The sequence below is a fragment of the Halichoerus grypus genome, chromosome 6 (assembly GCF_964656455.1).
Source record: "Halichoerus grypus chromosome 6, mHalGry1.hap1.1, whole genome shotgun sequence".
NCBI lineage: Eukaryota > Metazoa > Chordata > Mammalia > Carnivora > Phocidae > Halichoerus > Halichoerus grypus.
The window spans coordinates 70,416,109-70,440,793 of record NC_135717.1 but is presented as its reverse complement, the minus strand read 5'-3'; the positions used below and the strand labels follow the sequence as shown (position 1 = coordinate 70,440,793).

Genomic DNA, 24,685 nt, shown 5'->3' with positions numbered 1-24,685 from the left:
CATTAATATGAACTGGCACATTCTAAACTCTTAATAACTATTTCAGTAAACAACATGAGAATAATTTATCCTATGTTTTTCAGTAATAATTTTTCCAAAACATCTCACTCTACATTTTACTTTAACCAAAACAAAAGATGTTCAAATCTTGTATATCATGAATATTGGCTCAAAACTCTGAAGAAAATTCTCCCATAAGAAAGCATATAATTAGGGGCGCCTGGGTGGCTCAGTCGTTAAGCGTCTGCCTTCGGCTCAGGTCGTGATCCCAGGGTCCTGGGATCGAGCCCCGCATCGGGCTCCCTGCTTGGCAGGAAGCCTGCTTCTCCCTCTCCCACTCCCACTGCTTGTGTTCCTGCTCTCACTATCTCTCTCTCTGTCAAATAAATAAAATCTTTAAAAAAAAAATAAAGAAAGCATATAATTAGAAATATGCACACTGTGGAATATGCACAGAAGATTCTAATCTATAGATAATAAAGTATACATTTGCATGAACATCTATATATGTATATGTGGGTATACGTATATAACTATATATGTATAATTGTATGTATACATATATGGATGTGCATGCATATATAGGGATGGTGGAAGGGATGGGAGATAAAAGAACAGAGCTAGGGAGGTGAAAAGACAAAAGGACATAGTGATACTGGCCTCTAACAAATTTTTTCTATTGGAAGGAAAACTGCTTAAAAATTACTCAAGAATTTTACTCTACTCTCCTCATTAGATGACTTCATAAGGATGTTTTCCTGATTATAATCAAATATCACTGAATTTTACTCTCATCGGGTCACTATTGATGAGATTACAAAATAAAATGGGTATTTAGATATTCTCTTTACCACGGTTGTTCATTAAATATATCTGAATCCAAGTCTTTTGTCATCTCCTTCAGTTGACATTAGAGGAGGGACAGAGAAGGGGTCTAGCTCAGGTTCTATCTAAATTGGCCTAGGACCCATGCCTGTACGTGCCCTGTCTGGCAAAAGTTAAAGGTCTCTTTGAAGATATGGCGAGCTCTACCTCCTGGTTTACCATGGACAGTCCCTGTTCATTCATTCCAGTCGTCATATAATTAATAATATGCCCCCTTTCATTCTCAAGTGTCCTGGTTAAGATGACACATTATATAGTCACCCTAGCTATAGCTCCTTAAGGATGTTATCTATTAAATGCCAGGCAGGGAAAGGGATGCCCAACCAACAAGTGTGTGTGTATGGGGAAAGGGATCCTGAACAACGTAGGCAATTCCCCACCTCTGTCTTCATCCAATTCCTTTAAACCTTGTTCTATCCTTGGCTCATTAGAAATTTAGCTGGCAAAGAATTTTATCCTGAACGTTTTCAATTAACACATATGTGCAGTATGTGACACATTTCAATATTTGCTGACTTTTTGACTTTACATTTGCAACCGTCGTGTGGCATTCATTTAGTATTACATTTTTTTAAGTCTCAGACTTTGTTTTTATTTAAAAGCCCAGTTGCAACCACCAAATACCAGACTCGGCTCACAACTAGAGACAGAGCCTCAAATTTCCCAGCCCACTTAATTTGAAAGCCTGCCAAGATAGGTGAAAGATCTTATAAATATGTAAAGCAGGAAGTTCAAATTACAGTCAAGTAAATCTCTAGTGATTGATGTTCTTTTCAAAACAATTAAAAAAAAAAAAAACTCACAAAAGCTGCACATTTCTAAGACACCCCCCCCCGCCCCCTTACCAAAGGTTTCACCCGAGTTCAGACTGGACAATGTACTTTTAGTACCGTATTTATTTTGGATTTTTACCGCTTCCTGGAGGCCAGGAGGAGGCACAGTGGGAGGATCCAAAAAAACTCAGTACCACAGCCATTTTGTTTCTGAGGCAGAGTGTAGGATTCTGTCAGCCAGGAAAGGTTTTTGAAACCGAATTTTTAAGGAGGAAGAAAAAAAAAAGTATGCCTATTGTTTTAAATTTAACCACTCAAACCCTTTTATTTTCATTCTTTGCACAAATGGTAGTTATTGCGGCTAACGAATTCTGTTTTTACAAGGAATTGACGCTCCCTGAGCTACAGGAGTCGTGAATTTTGTTCCTGGATGCCCGCCTTCTTCAGGGACCTAATGATGTCAAATCAAAATCGTTTTGATGGCAAGAGTTTTCAAATGGCCATGTTTGTATCCTAATTACATATGGACGTTCGCGAAGCGATAAACAGTTTGCTCAAGAAAGGCGTTGTATTCCGTGAAAACCCACACACAGGAGATAGGAGCGTTCCTTGAGACGTTGAAAAGGGCATTTTCCCGAGCTCGCAGGCACTCGTGGGCGCTATTGTTTTGCAGTGTCACTTAAGAGCGAGCTTAGACTTTTGTCATTTGGGTGGCTGTGCTTTTAAAAGCCCAGTGTAAAATGGCACACACGCTGCATTTTTTTCCGAGCTGCAGGAGGCGGGGGCAGCGGGGGATAGTGCGGACTGGAGGGACCCTGCCCCCCCAGCCAATCAGAGCGCGCCTGCTTGCCATCGCAAAGTTGTTAACCCCAGAGTCTTCTGGCTGCCGCGGCCTCCTCTGCTTTTAATCTTCGTGGATATTTCTCCGATTTTTCCCAAACGCCCACAGATCCTGGGGGAAGCCAACCCATTCAGCCACTGATCATGGAAGAAAGTATTACTTTTTATTTACCAAATATTTTAAAGATGTTTGAAGATCCATATGCTGCCTGGAGGCTGTTGTTTCTAGGGACACAAGTATCCAGCCTATATTGTTACAATTATTTTTCAAGAACTGGCTTCTTCTTTGCCTACACTAACGGTAAGTTTGTAATTTTAAACATATATGTCATTAGATCTTTGGATGAGCTACCAGATAAAGAGGATTTTCATTGTGTTTCTTCTAACAAAACCAATCTTTGTATTTTTTCTTTAGCTTTGGTCTCTGCATATTCCACCTAATCTTGTCTGGTAAATTTTTACTAAAAGAAAAAACACACACACACACACACACACACACACACATAGTTTTTTTTTTTTTCATTATTAAAGCTAAATATTTGTAATATAAATTACACTTTAATTATTGTGAACTACAGGGGAACTCAGCTATTTCAAGATGGACTTGTTTTGTGCCAGCAATGTTGGTAATGGCAAATATGTGCATATCCTCTTTATAAAAATTATCTATTACCTAATTTGTCCAGGACTAAATGATCAGCAGGCAAACTATGGACGTAGTTTTGTTTCTTTTTTCTTTTCTTTTTTTTTTTTTTAATAGGCCTATTGTGGTTTTCTTGATGGATTACTTGGATACAAACTACAGAAAAGCTGCCCTTGGTATAATGAAGGTGGAGATTGACATAACCGGGTTTATATTAAGTTATGGCTGTTACTAAATAGTGGATCTTTTATTTGCTGATCAGATCTAAACTTGTATTCCATGATATTAATTCTTTGAAGCTCTTCATTAGATAATCTTTGCAGATCTAGCTTGTTTTTCTCCAAAAAGGTACATTTGGGAGACATTTTGTAATTTTTGGCATTTTTCTAATTTTTTTTTTTCTTTTTGCACACGGTGGGAGATCTTTTTTGTTTTGCATTGATCTGTGTTGGTGGCGCTGTAGTGCTCCTTAACAATTTATGTCAGTTTCACTAAAAGAAAAAAGGAGGAAAAAAAAAGAGGTGGGGCAAGATTTGGTCTATTATCTTATCCCTTTATTTCCTTAAAGAAAGTTCAATTTGGTCAGAGGAATTATTCAGTTGTATTATTTAAATGTTTGTTGTGAACTGTGAACCGTGGGTGAGAGCAGACATGTCGTCACAACCCGTCCAGGGAGCATCAGGGACAAGCGTGCAGTTTGCAGTTGTGTTTTATCTGATCTGATGATCTCTAGATCAGAATTTTTCAATAATAAGCTGTTGGTTTACTTTCTCTTGCCTCGGTAACATTTTGCATTTTGTATATATCACAATACCACACATGCTAATGTTTTTCCAATATAACAAAACGTTTGAGTTTTAGTTCACTCAACATTGTAAAAGTTGAATTTCGTTTTGAACCTAGGGATTTCTTAAATAACTATTCTAAGTTTCTCCAGGGAATTTTCTAGTAGTTTGACATGTAATAATGCCTACAGTATTATTTATTTTGAAATGATACTTCAGTTGAATTTATGTATGTTTTGAACTATGTTTTGAAAAGAGCAAATATTTTGGAATAAGGTAATTTTTTGAGAATATGTACACAACTGCTTCTAACTTTAAAAATGCTGGTATTCATGTATCTAAATGCAAGTAAATGTTTTTCATCTTTGTCCTTATTGAGAGTTATCTGATTAGAGAATATGGGGTTTAGGCCCAAAGCCTCCTAAGAACAAAATGTATATTACGATATGACATAGGTTATACCCGTCTCTGTGGACATTTTAGTTGTTTATGAAGATAGTAAGTATATCCTTCATTCAAAAAGAAAGTGGGAGGAATCAATAATTGTATCTAAAAACAGATTATTTTGCCAAATAAAATAAAAACAACTGAAATACTATCCTAGACCACCTTACCGTATGATTGAATAATTTCTTGAGAGAGTGAAAATTTCTGGAGTTATTGTTTTTATTCACTTTGAAATAGATAAATGCTTATTTCACTAATGATTTAAAATTCTGAAGTAAAAGAATGTGTGAAAATGGCTAAAAATAGTATTTCTCATTTTTGTGTCCATATAATTTATTTCTATAGGACTCTTTCCTTGAACTTCAAAAATAATTATGTATCATGTCCATACTTTGTTTATACTATGCTATAAAAATTTGAAAATGTCCACTGTAACATTTTATCTCTTTATAAAACTTAAATGCCCCCATCAAGACTAGTTTTGACATTATAGATTATTTATAGAATGAAATACAGCAGGTGTAAATATACTATCTAACCCTCTGGTTATTCTGGAGAGTTTAGTTCTCTAAAGTTGATCTACTGAATAAAATATACTTCCCAATATGTTTGTTGCTAAAATATTCTGTTATTCAGCTGGTGAGATATTTTATTTTAATTTGCAAAAACTAAAAATGTTTATATATTGTAGCCCCCCTTTTAAAAACAAACTGATGCTATGAAGTCCATATGTAGCTATGCAATGCTCTTTGTTCTCCTACATCATTGACTATTACATCATTGATTATGAAGTAACCATTATAGTTAAATCTTCACTTTTTAAAATCATCCATATATATTTATATTCAAGATATTCTTTCATATGTGCCTCTTACATCACTAGGTAGGTAAGGAGGTTTAAATCTATAAGGCAAAAACAATTTATTATTTTATATTATTCTCCATTTTTAAATCCACCTTGTGCTTCATTTTAGCTCTGGATTCTTTGGACATTAATTCTTTTTTTAACTGGCAATATTTTTGTGGGCATTAGTTCATGAGTTTGGTGTGATTTAGATTAGAATTATTATAAACTATGTTTTTATCATGAAAAAAATCTTTATTTATTAGATGTAGTCTAGAGAGAACTCAGTTTTCCATAGTAACAGTTGCTAGATCATGAACAATAAAAAAAAATTATTTTTAAAAAAATCCTGAAATGTCATTTTAGTTAATAATTACACATTTATTTCTTTCTTGTACACCATTTTATCAGAGATAGTAGCAAGTAGCAAAATTGACTACATTAAAATGTCATATCATATTTTTTTTATCCTGCCCATCCCTCTGGTGGAAGGGAGGGGTCAATGAGTAGTGAAATAGCCAAAAACAGGTTGCAGAAAAAATAAATAAATGATGCCAAAGACATGGAGAATCTGTAAATCAAATTCTAAACAATAAACCTCAGAGAAATAAACTTGAAATTATGGAGTTTGATCAATAACAGAAATAAGCTGAAAATTTTATTAAGACTTAATGTAATGAACCAATACAATTTCCTAATTTATTAATTTGTACTCATTAGCATTGCTAAAAATTGAGGAAATTTTCAGGTTAGCCAAACCTATTAGGAAAGATGAGATAACGAAGGGAAGAGATATTAAGATGACCTAACATAAATGCTAAAAATATTAGCCAGGACCAATCTAATATACCTTGGAATGAACTTCTTTAGAAGAAGGAAAAATAGCTAAAAATTTTGTCCTCAGAAAACCAAGTTCAATACAGACCTGAAATTGTATGTTTCCAATTCCACCCACTTCTTGTGCATATTTACCTCTGCTGTTTCTTGGACATATCATTACTTTCCACAAGACCATACAGATTCACTACTGTCCTCAGCGTGGTTGTGCGAGGAAAGAGAAGGGGAAAGTAATAGACAAAACGGGTATTTGCAGTATAACTTTTTTTTTTATATTTCCAAAAAGATTCTTAAATGGAGAGTCTAAAGAGAAAGTAAAGCAAAGAAATTGTTGCTTTATGAAAAAGATGAAAGGGTTTTACTTTCTATTTGATTTGTTCAACATTTATTTTTATTTGGAGATTTATTTATTTTAGATTTCTCCTACCTATTATTTGCTACTATGCTAAGAGGCTGGGGTATAATATTAAGGTGAGCCAAGCATCCCTGCTTTCATGGAGTTTATTGTCCAAGGAGGTTCAAAGTTCTAATCTAAGGTGTTAGATGTGGGGGGCTCCCATTTGGAAATAAAGACCAAATGAGATTTCTGGAGTAAAAGAAATTTTTTTTAAATTTAAATACAATCACATAACTTAACAAGTGCCCTTCTATTGAAGAACCATTATTTGGGCACCAAATATTCACACATTGAGGGGAAAATAGCCTCAGATTTTAGATACAACCCAAATAGATGCTGTATAAATAGACAATTAACTAATACAAATTTCTATTGCAAAGTGAGAAATAAAACATAAACTTATTTGCTTGTGAAGAGAAATGGAGATCACTCTGGTAGTAGGAATTTGGGGTGTGTCATTGTAAGGTCCATTTAATGAAAACGTTTGAATGTGGTAGAGCCTCATTTTGTACATTTTGTTCACTTTGTCATGAAAAAACTGTCAATGTAAATATAAATTGTGAAATGAAGCAGGGAAATATGATTGCAGTGTTAAAGGATTATGTCAAAATTAAAATATTTATTTTTATTTAAAAATCTGTAATATTTTTAACAATAGATATAACAAATTTTTAAAATAAAAACAAACATTTTCATTTACAAAGAACATAATTACACACTTAACTAATAGTTAATTAGTTAAGCACATCAGATATGGAGCAGGAAAGTAAGACTGCTGTTACATGCAGTTGATTTGGAGAAGGATCTCTTCATTAAGGATTCTCTATATGTGGTTTAAGATGACCTCAAGAATAAAGTCATCAAATTATTTTGTCATAAAGCCAATTAATCCATACTAGCTATAGATGTATTATGTCATTTAGTTTGCTTTTGTACTAACATAGAACTTTACTGGTAGTGGCATAGAAAATATTGACATGTATTATTTCAACTAAATCAGTAACAGGAAGGAAGCCAGTTCTAGGTTTGGTTCAGTAGCTCAACAGCGTTACCAAGTTCCTTAGCAGGTTCCTTTCTTTTACATTGCCACAATGTCAGCAATGTCTTTCCTCATAGTCACAGTGTGGCTGCTGCAGCTCCAAGCATCATAGCTTGATATTACAATTTCCAAAGGGAAGAGAGTTTCTCTTAATGCATCCTTTTATAAGGGAAGAAATTCTTTCCCAGTGGCCCACAGCACACTGCTTCTTAACAGCTCATTGACTAGGTTTATAGGACATGCTCATACCTTTCCCAGTCATGGACAAGGAGATTAAAATTCTCATCATTAGTTTGGCTAGAGAAGAGCCCTTGGAAGGGTGAATACTGAATACCTGCTCAGCATCCAGTGTTCAGTATGGTTAGCTTCTATTTGCTTTGTATGAACTTTAACTGCTTTGTATGAACATTCTTGAGTGATAAAGCATAAATATCTGTTTTCATAGAGACCAGACTGGACACAAAGGCAGCTAACTAAAAACAAAACAAAACTAAAAACAAACATTTAATCAGACCTTACTATGTTCCAGCTTCTAGCTAAATGCTACCTTTATGATATCCTTAAATTCTCACACAAACTTTGGAGATAGGACAATTATTATACCCATCTTACGGACGAGGAAACTGAGGCTTAGAAAGGTTTGACCCAGGTTACCCAGTAAATGAAAAAGATGGAGTCTGAACCTGGGACGTTTGAAATCAGAGACTTTATACTTACCTACACTTCTATACTATCACATTAGACATTTGTAAAATTTATGTTCTGTAAATGGACATATTTTAAATGCACTATATGACGTCACTGTTTAAATGAATCCTCCAGTGAATCATCTTATAAACCTAATATTTTCATAAAAACAGTAATTGACTACCAAACTTATCAGTTGTATACTTCTGAATTTTTGTGTGTTGCATTTGCTGAAGGCACACTTGTATTGCATTTTATCTCTTCAGGAACATCTCATGAAATTCTTTCAGGAGTTTGATTTTTATAGGGAAAAAAAAGATCAAAGACTAGAGATTCAGTGAGTCTTAGTTGAACTGGGTAAATTCATGATTCATAACACTAGGTCCAAATAGAATGTTGGTGTCTATTTCACAACATACAAGTTCAGTTTTATGTACAAAATGTTTTGATCTTAACCAGGTTTGGGATGTATGGAAGTCTACCCCTCTGGGACATTTTTGGGGGATTCAGTGTACTCTAGATCAGTGGATCTCAAACGCCAGTGTGCCCCAGAATAACCTAAAACACAGATTGCTGGGCCCCACAGCTAGGGTTCCTGGCTCAGTTGGTCTGGGGTGGGGCCTGAGAAGCTGCATTTCTGGCAAGCTCCCAGTTGCTGCTGATGTTCCTGATCCCCTTTGAGACCCTGCTCTAGAGAAGCAGATGGCACCTGCCATGATAAATATTTTGACTTTGAAATATGCCGAACTTAAAAGGATGTCATTTAATATTTGGCAAATATATGAATACACATATATTGAAATATTGAATAGGGTTGTCAGGATAGCCTCACCGAAAAGGGAAGAGTTGAGCAATGACCTGAAGGAGGATTCTTCTTATGCCTCAGCATGAATATCACATTTCACATTTGCCAATGAATCATATATGTGTGTATTTTTAACCCTTTTTTTTTTTAAATAGCAACCCACAATTTACAAATTATTTTTAAAAGTGGGTTAAAATAGAACTTAGTTGTGCTCAATAGCAAGTTACATCTGAGAAAGACTTCTGTATCTGTGGCGTTTTTCTGGTTTTTCTCAAGACGTTACCCCCCAGCCACTAATGCCCCACATTCATTAATAGGACATGGTTTCGATGAGACTCAGAATGAAGCTGCCATTGCCAATGACCTATATTTAGCTTTGAAACTCAGGCCACTGCCCCAATCCACTGGAAACTCTCCATCATCCAAGACAAAGGTCACAACCTCCAGTTGAAAAACACTATCAGATGCCAAGGAGTGAAGATGACCTTTTCCAAGAGTTTGATTGCTCCACTGCTTTGACACTTAAGAAATTTTTAATTCTGAAGGCCTTTGCTCATTATTCAGTAAAGTTTAAAGTCCAAGAAACAAACTGCCAGCATAAATGAGTAAAAGATCATCAGTAAATCCAAAGTCCTAATATTCCCAGAGCCTATATAAACTTTGAGCTATCCTTTCATACCACTAGAGGCTTCATCAAGAAGCTAGCATGAAGTACCCCAAGAGACAAAAGTAGTAAGTTTGGACTGGTGTGGTCCAGTATCAGAAAAAAACATTCAGCATCTATATAATCATAAACTCAGATCATTTTAAATGGCCTAAGCCTGCCAAACTGTGCTGCCCAACACAGTAATCACCGACCTCCTATAGCTATGTAAATTTATGTTTGAATTAAAATTAACAATTTAGGAGCTCCACCTAGCTAGTGGCTACCATATTGGACAATAGATTTATGGAACATTTCTGTCTTAGTCTGTTCAGGCTGCTGTACCTATACCATGGTGTGGGTGGGATATAAACAACAAACGTTTCTCATGGTTACAGAGGCTGGAAGTCCAAGATCCAGGTGCCGGCAGACTCAGTGTCTGGTGAGGGTCATAGTGTCCTGGTTCATAGATGGCCATCTTCTTGCTGTGTCCTCACATAGCAGAAGGGGTGAGGGAGCTCTCTGGGGTCTGTTTGACAGAGGCACTAATCCCATGGGTGAGGTTTCTACCGTCATGACCTAATCACCTCCCAAAGGCCCTGCCTCCAAATACCATCACACTGGGGGTTAGGATTTCAATATATGAATTTTGGGGGGACATAAGCATTCAGTCTATAGCAATTTCCATGATTGCAGAAAGTTCTGTTGGACAGCACCGGCGCTCCAGACCATGGTAGGCTCACACTGTTGCACAAGTGCTTCTCAACTCTTCCTGTCGTTACCATCATCCAGAAACTTAAAAACAAAATGCCTGCACCACATCCCCAGAGATTCTCGTTGGTCTGGGATCAGATCTTGGCATAAGCATTTTCCAGAAGTATTCACAGGATTCCAGTATACAGCTGGAGCTGAGAAATGCCAAGTTCCTCTATTGAAGTAAGGCAATAAACCAAAAATTGAAGAGGTCAGTAGATTAGTGCTGCTACTTCTCATCTCAATATTTCAAAAGCCACAATCTCATCTCCTACAAAGTGAGGAAGGTTCAAACCAAAATAAAGAATAACTGGACAGTCCAGCCAGTTGACCGCCTAATGAACACCAGCTTTAGCTGGGAGAGAAACAGCCCAATTGCCACTGTTAGTCTTGCATACTGAAAGACTATTCTGAAGTTAATTTGAGTTTTTAAAAGGTAATATGAAATTTATTAATGTTAATATCCAAGGAAGCGCTTCCTTATGTTTTTAAATTTAGTTTACAAATCTTAATCATATTTATAAATCTTGCAAATTTTAGAAATCATGGTCCTTTAAAATTTGGTCTTATTTATACTATTACTTGATTAAATACCTTCCAACTTTTTATTTCCCTTTATATACCGCATTTATAAATTTACTGCTTACAGCTACCTCCTTTGATATCTAGTAAGCACTTTCAAGAAGTCAAGAAAGTCTTACATATCTAATAAATTTAACTTCTAAGTATGGTGATTGTTAAGTTCTCTTTAATGTTTCAACACTATATATAACTTTGTAGGAATTGTACTTAAAAGTCTAATGGGCTGACCTCTTATTCCAATAGGTCAAGTGTTCTTAAACAGAACAATTACCTACATTAAAAAACACTTCTGTACTTACTCTAAATCTTTCTGGAGTTAAAAGCTTCTTACCTACTAAGAAGACAGTTATGTCCTACCAAACAATTTGGGTGATGCCTTCCCAAGTAAATTTTTTGATCTGCCTTTTCAGTGTACTGTGGTTTTCTTGATGAGCAGAGGTTTTGGTTGAAACACACTAGATCCTTGTCTGAGACACTGATGTAACATTCTGAGCCTTACTTATATTCATTGTATCCCCACCCCACCCCCCAAAAAAGGAAGTTCATTTGCTCAAGATAGTGAGTCATATCTTTACCTTTTTCCAAGTCAGGTTAGAATCTTCGGTCCTCACACGCACAAATGGCTACAACAATGAACAAATATTTAGGTTGTGCATTTCTTAATCATTTAAAATATATAACTGTCCTTTATATCTAAATCTGGACACCTTTGAACTTGGCAGAATCCTTCACATTCTGTCTTGTAGGACAATCAACTCTTGGACATACTAACAGATACTTAATTGACACTGAATCTCTTCATGGCTTTGTTTGACTATGTGGTCACAATTTCCAAGCATATTCTATTGACAAAGTTTTTTGTTTTTTTTTAACCCCTAGAATAGCTGACTAGAAGCCTCTCCATACACATTTCTATTGAAGACATTATGAGAATACAGCTTTGCCTGATCTGTTTGAGTTCCTAGCTCTGCCCTTTACTGCATGTATAACCTTGGGCCAGTTACTTAACTGTGCAGATCCTCCATTTCCTCTTCTATGAAACGAGGTAATATTCCCTCCTCACCTGGCTGTTGTGAGACTGCAATGAGTTAAATCACTTAAAGCACCAAGAATAGTGCCTAATATGTCATAAGCATTCAGTATATGCCATAAGTTCATTTTTTCATAGACACCCCTGATTTCAGGGATCAAAGTAGGCTTTACACAGTGTGATAGGAATTAAAAAGATCAGTCCATTTAGGCATATGGATATCGTAGTATTATTAGAGAGGCTGTCATTATCCTTTGCAGCTACTCTCAGTAAGTCCGATAGCCTTTCCAACAATTAAGGTTTCTTTGTTACCTGCTCTTCACTCACTAAATAAATCTTTATCGAGCTTCTACTGTATTAAAAACAACAGCAACAACACTATCTTGAGCCTTAGCAGATTAGAGAGAAGAGAAGCAGTTGGGAATTGGGACAAACTTCATGGAGAAGATACTTTTGTCCAGAGCCTTGAAAGACACATAGCCTTACAAATATGTAGAAACTGAGAGAAGAAATTCCAGGTAAAGAAAGCAGTGTGGGCACAGGCAAGGAGGAAAGGAAACACATGGCATTTGGAAAGACCAGCTCGAAGTCCAGTGTTAGTTAGCTATAATGTGTGGGGGTTAGAGACTGGGAGAGATGGACCTGTGATGGTAGCTTGGAACCAACACAAGGAGGATTTGGAATCCCAAGCTAGGGAATCTGGATGTCAGTCATTTCCAATAGAACACCAATTCAAGTGCTTGTAATTAGCCAAAAAATGGTGATCGGATAAATAGGAGGAAACTAGTTATTTCTTATATTACCATTTACCCATTAGCCTGAGTAGAGGAAAACTTAGGTGGTCTGGATCTCTGGCAAGGTAAGTTTTGATGGGGAGAATAAAGAGAAGTAGCAAAGGTTGAAAAGTTTGAGAGAATTTTCAGTAACTGTGGACACTGGGCAGCAGGGGGCAGCATGAGGGCACCTAAAAGTCGAAAGAATGCATAGGGCATTTGATTCTGTAGTATTTCTTGAGAATTAAAAATTTACATAATATAGGCTACTTATATTAATAATAACTTAGTATTCTTTTTCCCAAAATGAACAGAAATTAAAAGAGAAAAGAAGAAAAGTAACAGGCTGGTTGATGGGGCAGAATGACATTGCTGTTTATTTGAGAGCATAGAAATTAACAGTTGTCTATGTGTTGTTTCCTTTCAGAGTTGATACAAATTTGAAAATGTCTAAATTTAAATTGGAAAGCAATTGGTTTTCATTTGGAAAACCTTTATGACTCTTAAAGATTTTACATTTTTTGAAGTACCCTTGTTCAGCTATACTGCTACACTGCATTCCTTAAAGAAACCAGTAAAAAAAATGAGAAAACACTTGAAAATAAAATTTTAGTTAAATAATGAATAGAAATTTTAATACACATCCTATTTTACATACCAAATATATGGAATTTTAAATTTTGGCTTTTATGCTTATGACATTTTTGGACTTTCAAATGAAATTTTTTTTCTTTATATCTAAAATTCAGTGGGATGCCTGAGTGGCTCAGTCAGTTAAGCGTGTGCCTTTGGCTCGGGTCATGATCCCAGGGTCCTCCCTTTCCCTCTGCCCCTCCCCCCTGCTTGTGCTCTTGCTCTCTCTCTCTCAAATAAATAAATAAAATATTTTTTAAAAAAAGTTTGGATGGGGGCGCCTGGCTGGCTCAGTTGGTTAAGCGACTGCCTTCGGCTCAGGTCATGATCCTGGAGTCCCAGGATCGAGTCCGGTATCGGCCTCCCTGCTCAGCAGGAAGTCTGCTTCTCCCTCTGACCCTCCCCCATCTCATACTTTCTCTCTATCTCATTCTCTCTCTCAAATAAATAAATAAAATCTTTAAAAAAAAAAAAGTTTGGATGGTTCATGATAGTAAGAGTAGAAAATTAGAAATTTCCATGTAGATTTTTTTTAGCTCTGGAATTTACCATACACCCACCAGAAAATAGCTGTCTTTCTCTCCTTGTATGAGGAAGATGGTGTAATACTGCTCATATACTACACACAGAGAAACTTTCTCTTTGTTCCTTTATGCTTCTCTCAATGCCCATCACACATTTTTAGGAGGTTGTGATCCTGCATGGGTCGTCCTTCATGTGCTGCTTTTTGTTCCCTCATTTTACCTTTCTGTATATGCTTCTTTCCATGTATTGACATATGTTATACTTGTCACCTTAAATGGCCACATAAATTGATGGCTGACTATTCCATGATTGTTGAATATTGATTTCCACCTCCATTAAGGAAAATGTAAAATGACGAACAAACTTTTGGTTTAAGGTAGTTTACCTGAGGGGCTCCCGAGTGGTGCAGTCAGTTAAGTATGTGACTCGTGGTTTCGGCTCAGGTCGTGATCAAAGGGTCATGGGATCGAGCCCCCTGTCGGGCTCCATGCTCAGCACAGAGTCTGCTTAAGATTCTCTCTCCTTCTCCCTCTGCCCCTCCTGCTTGTGCTCTCTCTCTCTCTAAAATAAATAAATAAATCTAGGGGCGCCTGGGTGGCTCAGTCGGTTAAGCATCTGCCTTCGGCTCAGGTCATGATCCCAGGGTTCTGGGATCGAGTCCCGCATCGGGCTCCCTGCTCACCAGGGCGTCTGCTTCTCCCTCTCCCTCTGTCTCTGCCCCCTGCTCGTGCTCTCTCTCTCAAATAAATAAATAAAATCTTTAAAAAAATTAATTAATTAATTAATTAATTAATTAAATCTTAAAAAAAAAAAGACAGTTTACCTGTCTTTAATTAGTTCTTAAATATCATGAAAGGAAATGAAAACAAATGATTTTCTAAATTTATGAAGCATTTCCTGTATATTTTATTTCCATCATTTGTAAGTCTGAAAACAGAAAAATTAAAAAAAATTTTACATGTTACTTATCAAACCAGGATTACCAGGATATACACACAGGACGTGCCCTGTTTGTTTTTACAGGAACTAAGTCCAGTAAGCAAAATAACATCTTTTTCTTTTGTATCTCCCATGGTTCATAATAACAATGCTTGCACAGAGGCAGGGCCCAATAAATGAAACAACATTAGGAAAACTTTATTAAAGTATATGTAACACAATCTAGTTTTTTGATGTAAGATTTAAATGTACTCTTCATACTTTCATCATACTTTTCAAATTGTTAAACTGGTTAAATTGTTACTCTTACTGTTCTGGTTGTTGCTATTTGGTATTTTTCTCAGTGCCTGGATAATAGTATTGTGTAATTTTCTTAATTTATTACATAGAAATTCCTTGTGCTTTTCCAGTGAGAATTTCAAGCTAATTGCAGATCTTTTATTACTAGACTTAATTACTTCGAACTTTTCTGCTTCAGCTTTTATTTTGAAGTTTGTCTCTTTCTTTTGATATTCTGAATCTTTATATTCCAGTTTTAATGATATAAGGTACATGGATTTCTCATATCACATTTGACCATATTTATGGCAAAGCTACTTTTACTAAGCATCCTCTAAGAACCTTTTGTTTAAGCATCAAGTGTTACTAATTACCAACTAACAGAGCATCATATCTTTGACTCACTCAGTGAAATTACTCTCCCTCCAGCATAGCTTCCAGGACTCTATTTGCTCTTACACTCTTCATAGGGGCTTTCTATACTATGTAAACATATAGCCAGGAAACACTAAAGGCATAATTACTATAGAAATCGTACATCTCAAATTGAGTTATCCTTTTTTAGCTTTTTACTTAAAAAATATTTCATATATCCTCATTTTTTTTCTACCAACTATTAGAAAAATTTGACAGTTGGAAAAGTTGGGAGAGATCATCAAGTCCTTTTTTTCAAAGTCCTTTTTTCAAAGTTGAGGAGACTGAGGCCAAGGGACATTAAGATCAAATCATACAGCTAGCTGGTGGTAGAAGCAGAATTGGAACCTACATTTTTTAACAGAAAATGTTCATAAATAACCACTTAATACAGATGAGATAACCACGCATGCATTATTTTTTAATTCATTGATGACTCAATTATAAAAATGTAACATGGCTTAAAAATGTTTTCCTTCCTGGGGTGTCTGGGTGGCTCAGTCGGTTGAGCGTCTGCCTTCGGTTCAGGTCACGATTCTGGGTCCTGGGATCCAGGCCCACCCAGTCAGGCTCCCTGCTCAGCAGGGAGTCTGCTTCTCCCTCTCCCTCCGCCCCTCCCCCCTGCTCATGCACGCTCTCTCGCTCGCTCGCTCTCTCTCAAAATAAATAAAATCTTTTAAAAAAATTAGTTGAGGGGTGCCTGGGTGGCTCAGTTGGTTAAGCATCTGCCTTCGGCTCAGGTCATGGTCCCAGGATCTCAGGGTCCTGGGATCGACCCTCGGGCTCCTTGCTCAGTGGGGAGCCTGCTTCTCCCTCTGCCGGCCGCTCCCCCTCCTTGTGCTCTCTCTCTCTCTCTCTGTCAAATAAATAAAATCTTAAAAAAAAAAAAGTTAAAAAAATTTTAAAAACCTTTTCTTTCTAAAAATAGTCTTAAAAACCCACATGATGGAGGCAATACTATTATAAAGTTATTCTTTTCTCTACACTTAAAATTGTTTTTTTATTCCCACTGAGATTAATAAGATAGAATTTTAAGAAAGACCATTAGACAGAATATAGTTCAAAATTACTCCCAAAGAACCATTATTTTTCAAGTAGACCATGAAAGTTTATTCAAAGAAGCACAGGTTCTGGAACAACCCAAGAAAATAAAGGCAGGGAGTTCTATTAAGATGGAAGAATGGAATTAGATACTAAAGAGACACACAATAGTGTCCCCTACAAGCCTGATATAAAGAAGTGTGTGTGTGTCTAAATGTGTACATGCTAGCATTTTTGTGAATGGAAGGATGAAAGATAGGGTTTGAAAAATTATTGAAGAAGGAATACTTTTTCATTCCCATAGCATTTCCTTCTTTTGAAGGTTTGGGTTTTGAGTATTTCTGTTCAAAGAAAAGAAGGACTGAACAGTTAGTGTAAACCCAGTTTAGCATTTATGTTAAAACGAAGGTAATTATGACCTGGTTCAGCCTACTCAGGGGCAACCAACTTCCCACCTTATACTGACAACTATTCCTTAATCTTTCTTTGAGAAAAATGCTCAGCTTTTTTGTGAAACAGTATCATCTAAGAATACTTACTGAAATCTTACTATGATGACAGGCACTGAAGCTGTTTTATAACATTTTATAGGGATTAAACTAGATAGCATATGTAAAGTGCCCAGCAAAACTAAGAACTCAGTAAATTTGGCTACGTGGCTTTTTTATCTATTCCAACCAATACTTGGAAGTATGAACTATCTCCATGCTACAGAGGAGAAAACTGCAATTCATAGAAATTAATAATTTTATTTATATTTACAGCTACAAAACCCAAATCATGTCTGACTCTGGAGCTAGTGTTTTTAACCAAATGCATTTTAGCCATTTGTTTTCTTAGCATGTCATCTGCTAAAAACCTGGAATGCTGCTTTTAAAATGGGGGAAATTAGTAAGCAGAGAAGATTCAGGAAAAAAACATTTTTATTGATTTTCGGTTCTTAATAAGGTGATACTGAGGAAGAGAAAATTTTGAGAAAAATACATTAAAATTATAAAAATTTATAATTATAAAAATTATAATACAGGTACATTTCTTATCTTAGAATAATTCAAATTTATGATAAATTTTTAAACTTTTATTTTGTGCTAGACACTCTTTAGAATAATTGAAAAAAATATGACCAGATAAATTAAAAGGGGTGAAAAAAAGATTATTGAAAAATAAATAAAATGGGTGAATCTCAGTGTTATGTTAGAGATTTCCCATTTACGGCAATGTCCAAAGCACACTAGTCCTGCAATCAAATCTTCTGTGATCAACTGCATGATTTAGATAGGTCATAGATTTTCTGTTCCAGTGTGTTATTTTGGGGCATGTATACATATGCTCTTCCTAACCACTATGGTGAAATTGAAATAATATATTCTTCCTTAATATTTATATTTGTATTTGCAGCGGTCAAAGATTTTTCACTATATTATCTCATTGTTCATCAGAGTGTCCTAAAAGAGAGGAAAACAAGTATTCTTTATACTAAGTATATGAGATACTTAAGGCTCAGAAATTAAATCATTTCTATAGGGTCAAAAAACGGTAGATATTAGATTAGCATCCAGCTCTTTAAACTTGGAAGCCAGTGTTCCTTTCAAGACATAATGCTGTGTCTCACTGCACCATGTTGCTACTTTGAATGTAAAATGTTACTTACCATTTGACTGTTTTTACACAAAGCACTCACCCTAAGGGAAACAGTAGCAGCCTGTACAGAGAGGCCCTGACCCACTAGGGAGCTTGCTTGACCAGATTTGGAGATTAAGCAGTCACTGGGCAGCCACCTGATGAATCATTGGCAATGGGGGGGTGGGGGTTAGGGGGGTGTACAAAGCTCCTTGTAGATTTGAACATCTATATATATATATATATATCATTTGAGGACATTTTTAGCTTGGTTTTGTTTTGTTGTCTTAGCTAAGAGTTTTGAAAGCCTTTGCAATTAATATTGTTTTATACTGTATATCTAGGGGGGAGAAAAAGCTCAGAAAAATAAAATGATCTATGAGATAAAATAGGATTAAAATGTCCTTTAAAATAGCTCGTGTTTATTGAGCATTATTTTTGTGTCAGGTCCATGATAAACTCTTTGTGTTAATGATTTTATTGAATCAATGTATCAACCTACATGGTAGATTCTGTTGATTTCTATTTTATGGATGGAGAAACTGCAGCTCCAAGAGCTTAGGTTAGAATAAAAATCTGAAAGTGGTTCACCATGTTCTTTTTCTTTTTTTTTTTTTTTTTTTTAAGATTTTATTTATTTATTTGACAGAGAGAGACACAGCAAGAGAGGGAACACAAGCAGGGGGAGTGGGAGAGGGAGAAGCAGGCTCCCCGCTGAGGAGGGAGCCCGATGCGGGGCTTCCATCCCAGGACCCTGGGATCGTGACCTGAGCCGAAGGCAGAGGCTTAACGACTGAGCCACCCAGGCGCCCCCACCATGTTCTTTTTTTAATAGAGAAACTTTGGGAAAGAAACGTAGCTAAAAAATTTGGTTAATTTGGTATTAAATACCAAATATATGGCTAAAGAGTAGCAATCTGCTTAATTCTGTGTTGGTTAGAATTCTGTTCAGTTTTACACTTAAATGTCTTATTTTGCACTGTTCAGCAGGATAAAAATCTTAACTGGTAATAAGGATAGTACTTTGCATTTATAAGATCTTTATGCTTCTTTCAAAGTTCACATGTCAGACTGCTTAAGCAATTAAATGAAAAACTTGATTAGAAAAACTTTCATTTCCTTGTATTGCCTAGATTAGAATTTCCCGAAGTGTGCTTTTATAGAATTAAAGGTAATAATTAATAGTACATAGTAAGGGGTTGCATGGTTAGATAAATTTGAAAAATACTGTGATAAGCATTAGTAAATAGATTTCTTTTCTGCAGGACTTGTCCTGATCCTATGCCTTGTGAGCCCATACGTATTTTTAAAAGAAAGATACAATAGACAGTATTTTTCTAACTTACTGGTTTTATATGTAACTTTTTATGTACCTCATCTGAGAATGTAACCTCTGGGATTAATGTTTTATGGATCATACTTTTGAAAAATGCTAGGGGCACCTGCGTGGTTCAGTCGTGACCTGTCTGCCTTTGGCTCGGGTCGTGATCCCAGGGTGCTGGGATCGAGCCCCACATAGGGCTCCCTGCTCAGCAGGGAGTCTGCTTCTCCCTCTCCCACTCCCCGTGCTTGTGTTCCCTCTCCCGTTGTCTCTCTCTGTGTCAAATAAATAAATAAAATCATAAAAAAAAAAAAAAAAGAAAAATGCTAAACTAATATCTGGTAAGAAACACTTACATTTTAGACCTTAAATGTTGATATTTAAGATACTGAAGACCTATATTTTGCCATCAACTCAGAATGACAGTAAAATTGTCAACCTTCATTTGCGCAGACTTGGCACTATTGTTATTCAAAGAAAGGTAGAGGTGCCTGGGTGCCTCAGTCTGTTGAGCATCCTGCTCATGGTTTCAGCTCAGGTCATGATCTCAGGGTCCTGGGATCCAGCCCTGAGTGGGGCTCCGTGCTCAGCAGGGCGTCTGCTTCAGGGTTCTCTTTCTCTCCCTCGCCTTCTGCCCCTGCCACCTGCTTGCGTGCATGTGCCTAATAAATAAATAAATATTTAAAAATAAATATTTAAAAAATAAAAATATTTAAAAAATAAAAAATAGGGCAACCCTCTTGAGTCCCCTCCCTCCTCGGGAGCTTTGTACTCTTTGCTATCTCTCAATAAACCTTTCTTTGCTGCCCACCAAAAAAAATAAGTAAATAAACAAAAATAGTAAAAACAAAAAATAAACAAAGAACAGCAGATATTTGTTCTGCACCTCAAGCCATGAAAATTCAAACCTGTTGTTTATTTTAAGTGTTCTATTAAGGCAATATGTGTTCTTTATAACAAAGAAAAGTCAGTACACTCTATAAACCTCCCTGAAGAGGGTGTGCTTAAGTGAATTATGGTATAAAAATATATATAGGGTAAGTATCTGTCAAAAAATAATCTTATAAAAATATTTAATGAGGTGAGAATATTCTCAGATTATATTTAGAAGTGAGGACCACAAAACAATATTCAGTATTATTCCAATATTACAAAACAAGCAAATGAAAAATAAAAGAAAACCCAGGAAAGACTGGAAGAAACAAAAACATCAAAAGGTTAACCTGATTATAAAGAAATCAGTTAAACCGGGCGCCTGGGTGGCTCAGTTGGTTAAGCCACTGCCTTCGGCTCAGGTCATGATCCTGGAGTTCCGGGATCGAGTCCCGCATCGGACTCCCTGCTCGGCAGGGAGTCTGCTTCTCCCTCTGACCCTCCCCCTTCTCATGCTCTCTCTCTATCTCATTCTCTCTCTCAAATAAATAAATAAAATCTTAAAAAAAAAAAAAAAAAAGAAATCAGTTAAACCCAAAATATAATATCCAAGTACATGTTCTACCACAGTGTACCTGTGTTGTTTTTTGGCTGATAAGTCTAGTGTTTGGGAAACTTAATTCAGAAGAAATCTGAAGATCTGGGATATGATGTATATCCTAATCACTAACTCATTTAAATAAATTGGGTTGGTTTTTTGTTTACTAGTTCCTGCAACTTTAAAGATGGTAGATATGTTTTACTTCCTCCTGTAACCAGGATTTTGTTGTGAAATAATGGAATGCATTTTCTTTTACTATGTCTAATGTGGGAGACGCTGATGATGTTAGCTACTCTGTCCCCGGCTATGTCCTGAAGCTAAGCTGATTTTTGGCCTCAAGGTGCTCTCACTTGGGTGGGCAAGTAACAATAAAAGTATCACAGAGAAGTACTGGGAAGTCACTTCAAAATTTTACTTGGCTTTGGCTTGCCTGGTAAATGATTAATGAACATGCTTCAGGCACCACTCAGCCGGTGCCTCCTCCAATTCATCCCAACTCACCAGAGTATATTTTCCGCCCACAGCGTCCTCTAGAAGTCGTGCTTGCTATGATCTCCAGTGACAACCTCAGTCTTTCTGGTCCTCCTCATTGACCTTTTTGGTCCTCCTTGAAATACTGACCTCACCTGGCTTCTCTTCATGCCTCCCCCAGCCCCTAGTCCCTCCTTCTCTGTTCTTTCCCCACCTCTTGACCCTCTGCTGACTCCTAGATGTTCTCTGTGCCCTCCTCTTCTCACTCCATGAGTCATTCTTCACACCTATAATCTCACTCCTTGGGGTTGAAATTATTCACTTTTCCTTCCCTATTCAGGAAGAGAGGAGAAACTGGATTTAGAGTGCTTATCTAAGTAATTGGCACAACGGTTACTCACAGTACCGTGAAGAATAGAGTGAAAGTAAAACTTTAAATTTCAACAATACTAACTTATTAGGTAATAGAGAAGATAGTTCTGTGCTTCAAGTTTCAAAAGTCAATTTATTTGACTTCCGTGGGTCATAGAAACAATAGTAACTCACAAAAGTCTGTCTTGAAAGCCCTCTTCCCTGTCAGGCTTTTTTTGTCTACCACACACTAATAAGTTTGATTTAAACCTTCCAACGTAAATTTCTACTTTGTTAACAGTTTTTCTCTTATTTCTCCAAGTTTCATTTCTTCACCCCATGTACCATTTATACCATACCGATTTGTATGTGTTGCTTACTAAAACTAGTGCTCAAAGTATAGTACATTTTATGTGCTGAGACGGTAAGACACCTAAAGGTTACTACCTGCCCGTTCCCTCCCTCTCTCTCCCTTTTCTTCCTCCTCCCTTTGGCCCTCTCCTCTGGTGTCTCCCAACTCTCTCATTCTTGTGCCTTTGCCCCTTACAACCTTGGACTAACACCTGGGCTATACACAGTAGTCTGTCAGTAAGTGCCAGTCATTGGATTAAATGGGTTAATAGTAATTTAACAAAATTCAGTTTAGATAAATACTACCAAATATTTTTTAGTATTTCTGGTTTAGTTCTTCAATTTTCCTTGTTTTCTAAGATGGACTTTTATTCTTCTGGCAAATTAATTGTTGGAATGTATGACATTCCTCTAAAGTACTAAATTGTCACTCTTCAAGTTTCAAGTGATTTCCTGCTTATGACTCCCACGTAGGCATCCAACTGCATCAGGTAGTCTAGTAGGATCCTCATTAAAATAATGCCATACAGGTCTCATCAACTGCCTACCAGGATTGGGAGGAGGGAGAGATCAGATGATGTATGGGACTTGGGAATTAAGGAATCCAAGTCCTAAAAATGGATAAACTTACCTAATCACCTTTTTTTTTGTTTCCAGGGGGTATGGTCTAAATTTTGGCAAAATCCTGGGCGCCTGGGTGGCTCAGTTGGTTAAGCGACTTGCCTTCGGCTCAGGTCGTGATCCTGGAGTCCCAGGATCGAGTCCCACATCAGGCTCCCTGCTCAGCGGGGGGTCTGCTTCTCCCTCTGACCCTCTTCCCTCTCGTGCTCTCTGTCTCTCATTCTCTCTCTCTCAAATAAATAAATAAAATCTTTAAAAAAAATAAAAATAAATTTTGGCAAAATCCTTGCTGTGTTCAAAGTAGATTTTCTATAAATTTAGGATTTTATATTACACAATAAGATGTATTATATTTCCTTATCTTTTTAATTTTTAAATCTCAATACTGCTGGCACCATTTTGTGAATTTTTAAAAATATTCTAATTCATTCTCAAACAGGCCCAATTTGTGTATTTTTTTTCTTTTTCTTTCTTTTCTTTTCAGTTAAATTTTGAATTGGAGACGAAGGTAAACTGAAATAACTTTGAGTCCATCCTGCTACAGTTTGCTAAGAATAATAATTTGCCCTTTATTCTTTTAAGGTAGAGATAGATTTTTTCTGGATATATTCTGAATATTTTATATCAAACCTAGACCTTAAATATTACATACAGAATTCCATGTATAAATCAACTCTGTAAAGAAAATTAGTTCAGATATTGTTTCTTTGATACCCTATTAAATATATTGCAATATAATTGCAATATTTAATTTCCAATATTTCCTGGCCGGGGGTGGGGGGGCACATCATGAAAGTATTTCCAGTTTTTATTTTCCTAAATGTTATGTTGGAAGAATTCTTTGATGTCATTTATTTATATAGCTTATCATGAAAATAAAAACCAGAAGGTTAAGAAAAATAACTTGAAGTGAAAATGTATTGTCAGTATTTAGTGCTTTTGCACAATGCTTTCAATGATAGCACTGTATCACTGTCTCATGTTGAGATCATTATCCATTCACACATTTTAAAGAAATTAACTTCATATTTTCCCAATTAAATGTAAAGGCAATATATCACTTTATTATTAGCTCTGTGAGGCTATAGGGATCATGTCTTATTTGTCATTGTTCCCCAGCACAAACTGCTTTACCTCGTTCTTAGTAAACACCCAGTCAGTATTTGTTGAATGTTTGAAGGAATGACGAATCTAGACTCCTGCTAACAAAACTGGCATCATGATTTTTTAAATCTTATTGTTCCATCGAAGAGAGTTTATCTTCTTTGGATCACTATCCATTCTTGCCCTCCTTCCTTCTTGCCTCAGAGGAAGACAGTTAGTTCTAAAGTTAATCCATTTATATGATTCTTTGCTTTCAGTGTACAAACATGCCCACATCTCTCCCACCTTCAAAAACAACAAAATCTGTGATCCCTTTGTCTCTACCTCTCCTCCCTTCATTGCCAAGCCTCTTGAAAGGTTAGCCCATATTCAACATCCCTCTTTCCTCCTTCTAGTTCACTCCTCATTTCACTTTATAATCTGGTTATGGGTGCTTGACTCTGGAATCCGATACTAGGGATTTCAATCTCAGCATTGCCTCTCACCAACTTTGTGACCACAGGCAGGTCTTGCAACCTCTCTAACAGGACAGATCTCATAGGACTCTCATGAAAATTAAATGAGATAATGCATTTAAAATGTACTTCTGCATTGCCTGGCACATAGTAAATGGTGGTTATTATTCTTACTGATTGAAAGTGTAATAGGAGTTCAGAGAGGAGAAAGAATGGTGTAGGCTTAAGAAGAATTATTTTGAATTCACCTAACCTCTCACTCTTCAGACTAGGAAATTAGAACCCAGAGAAATTAAGTAGTCAAAATTTCATGGAGGACATAT

At 36.3% G+C, this 24,685-nt stretch overlaps 1 protein-coding gene across 1 annotated transcript in view; it reads left to right on the top strand.

The window, feature by feature from the left end:
* The first annotated feature begins 2,513 nt into the window (after positions 1–2,513).
* EPC1 (enhancer of polycomb 1) overlaps positions 2,514–24,685 on the top strand; it is a 94,362-nt gene continuing 72,190 nt past the window's right edge. Inside the window, exon 1 of the mRNA XM_078075349.1 lies at positions 2,514–2,799. The gene's annotated coding sequence lies outside the window, so the exon portion shown is untranslated. The remainder of the gene's footprint in view (positions 2,800–24,685) is intronic.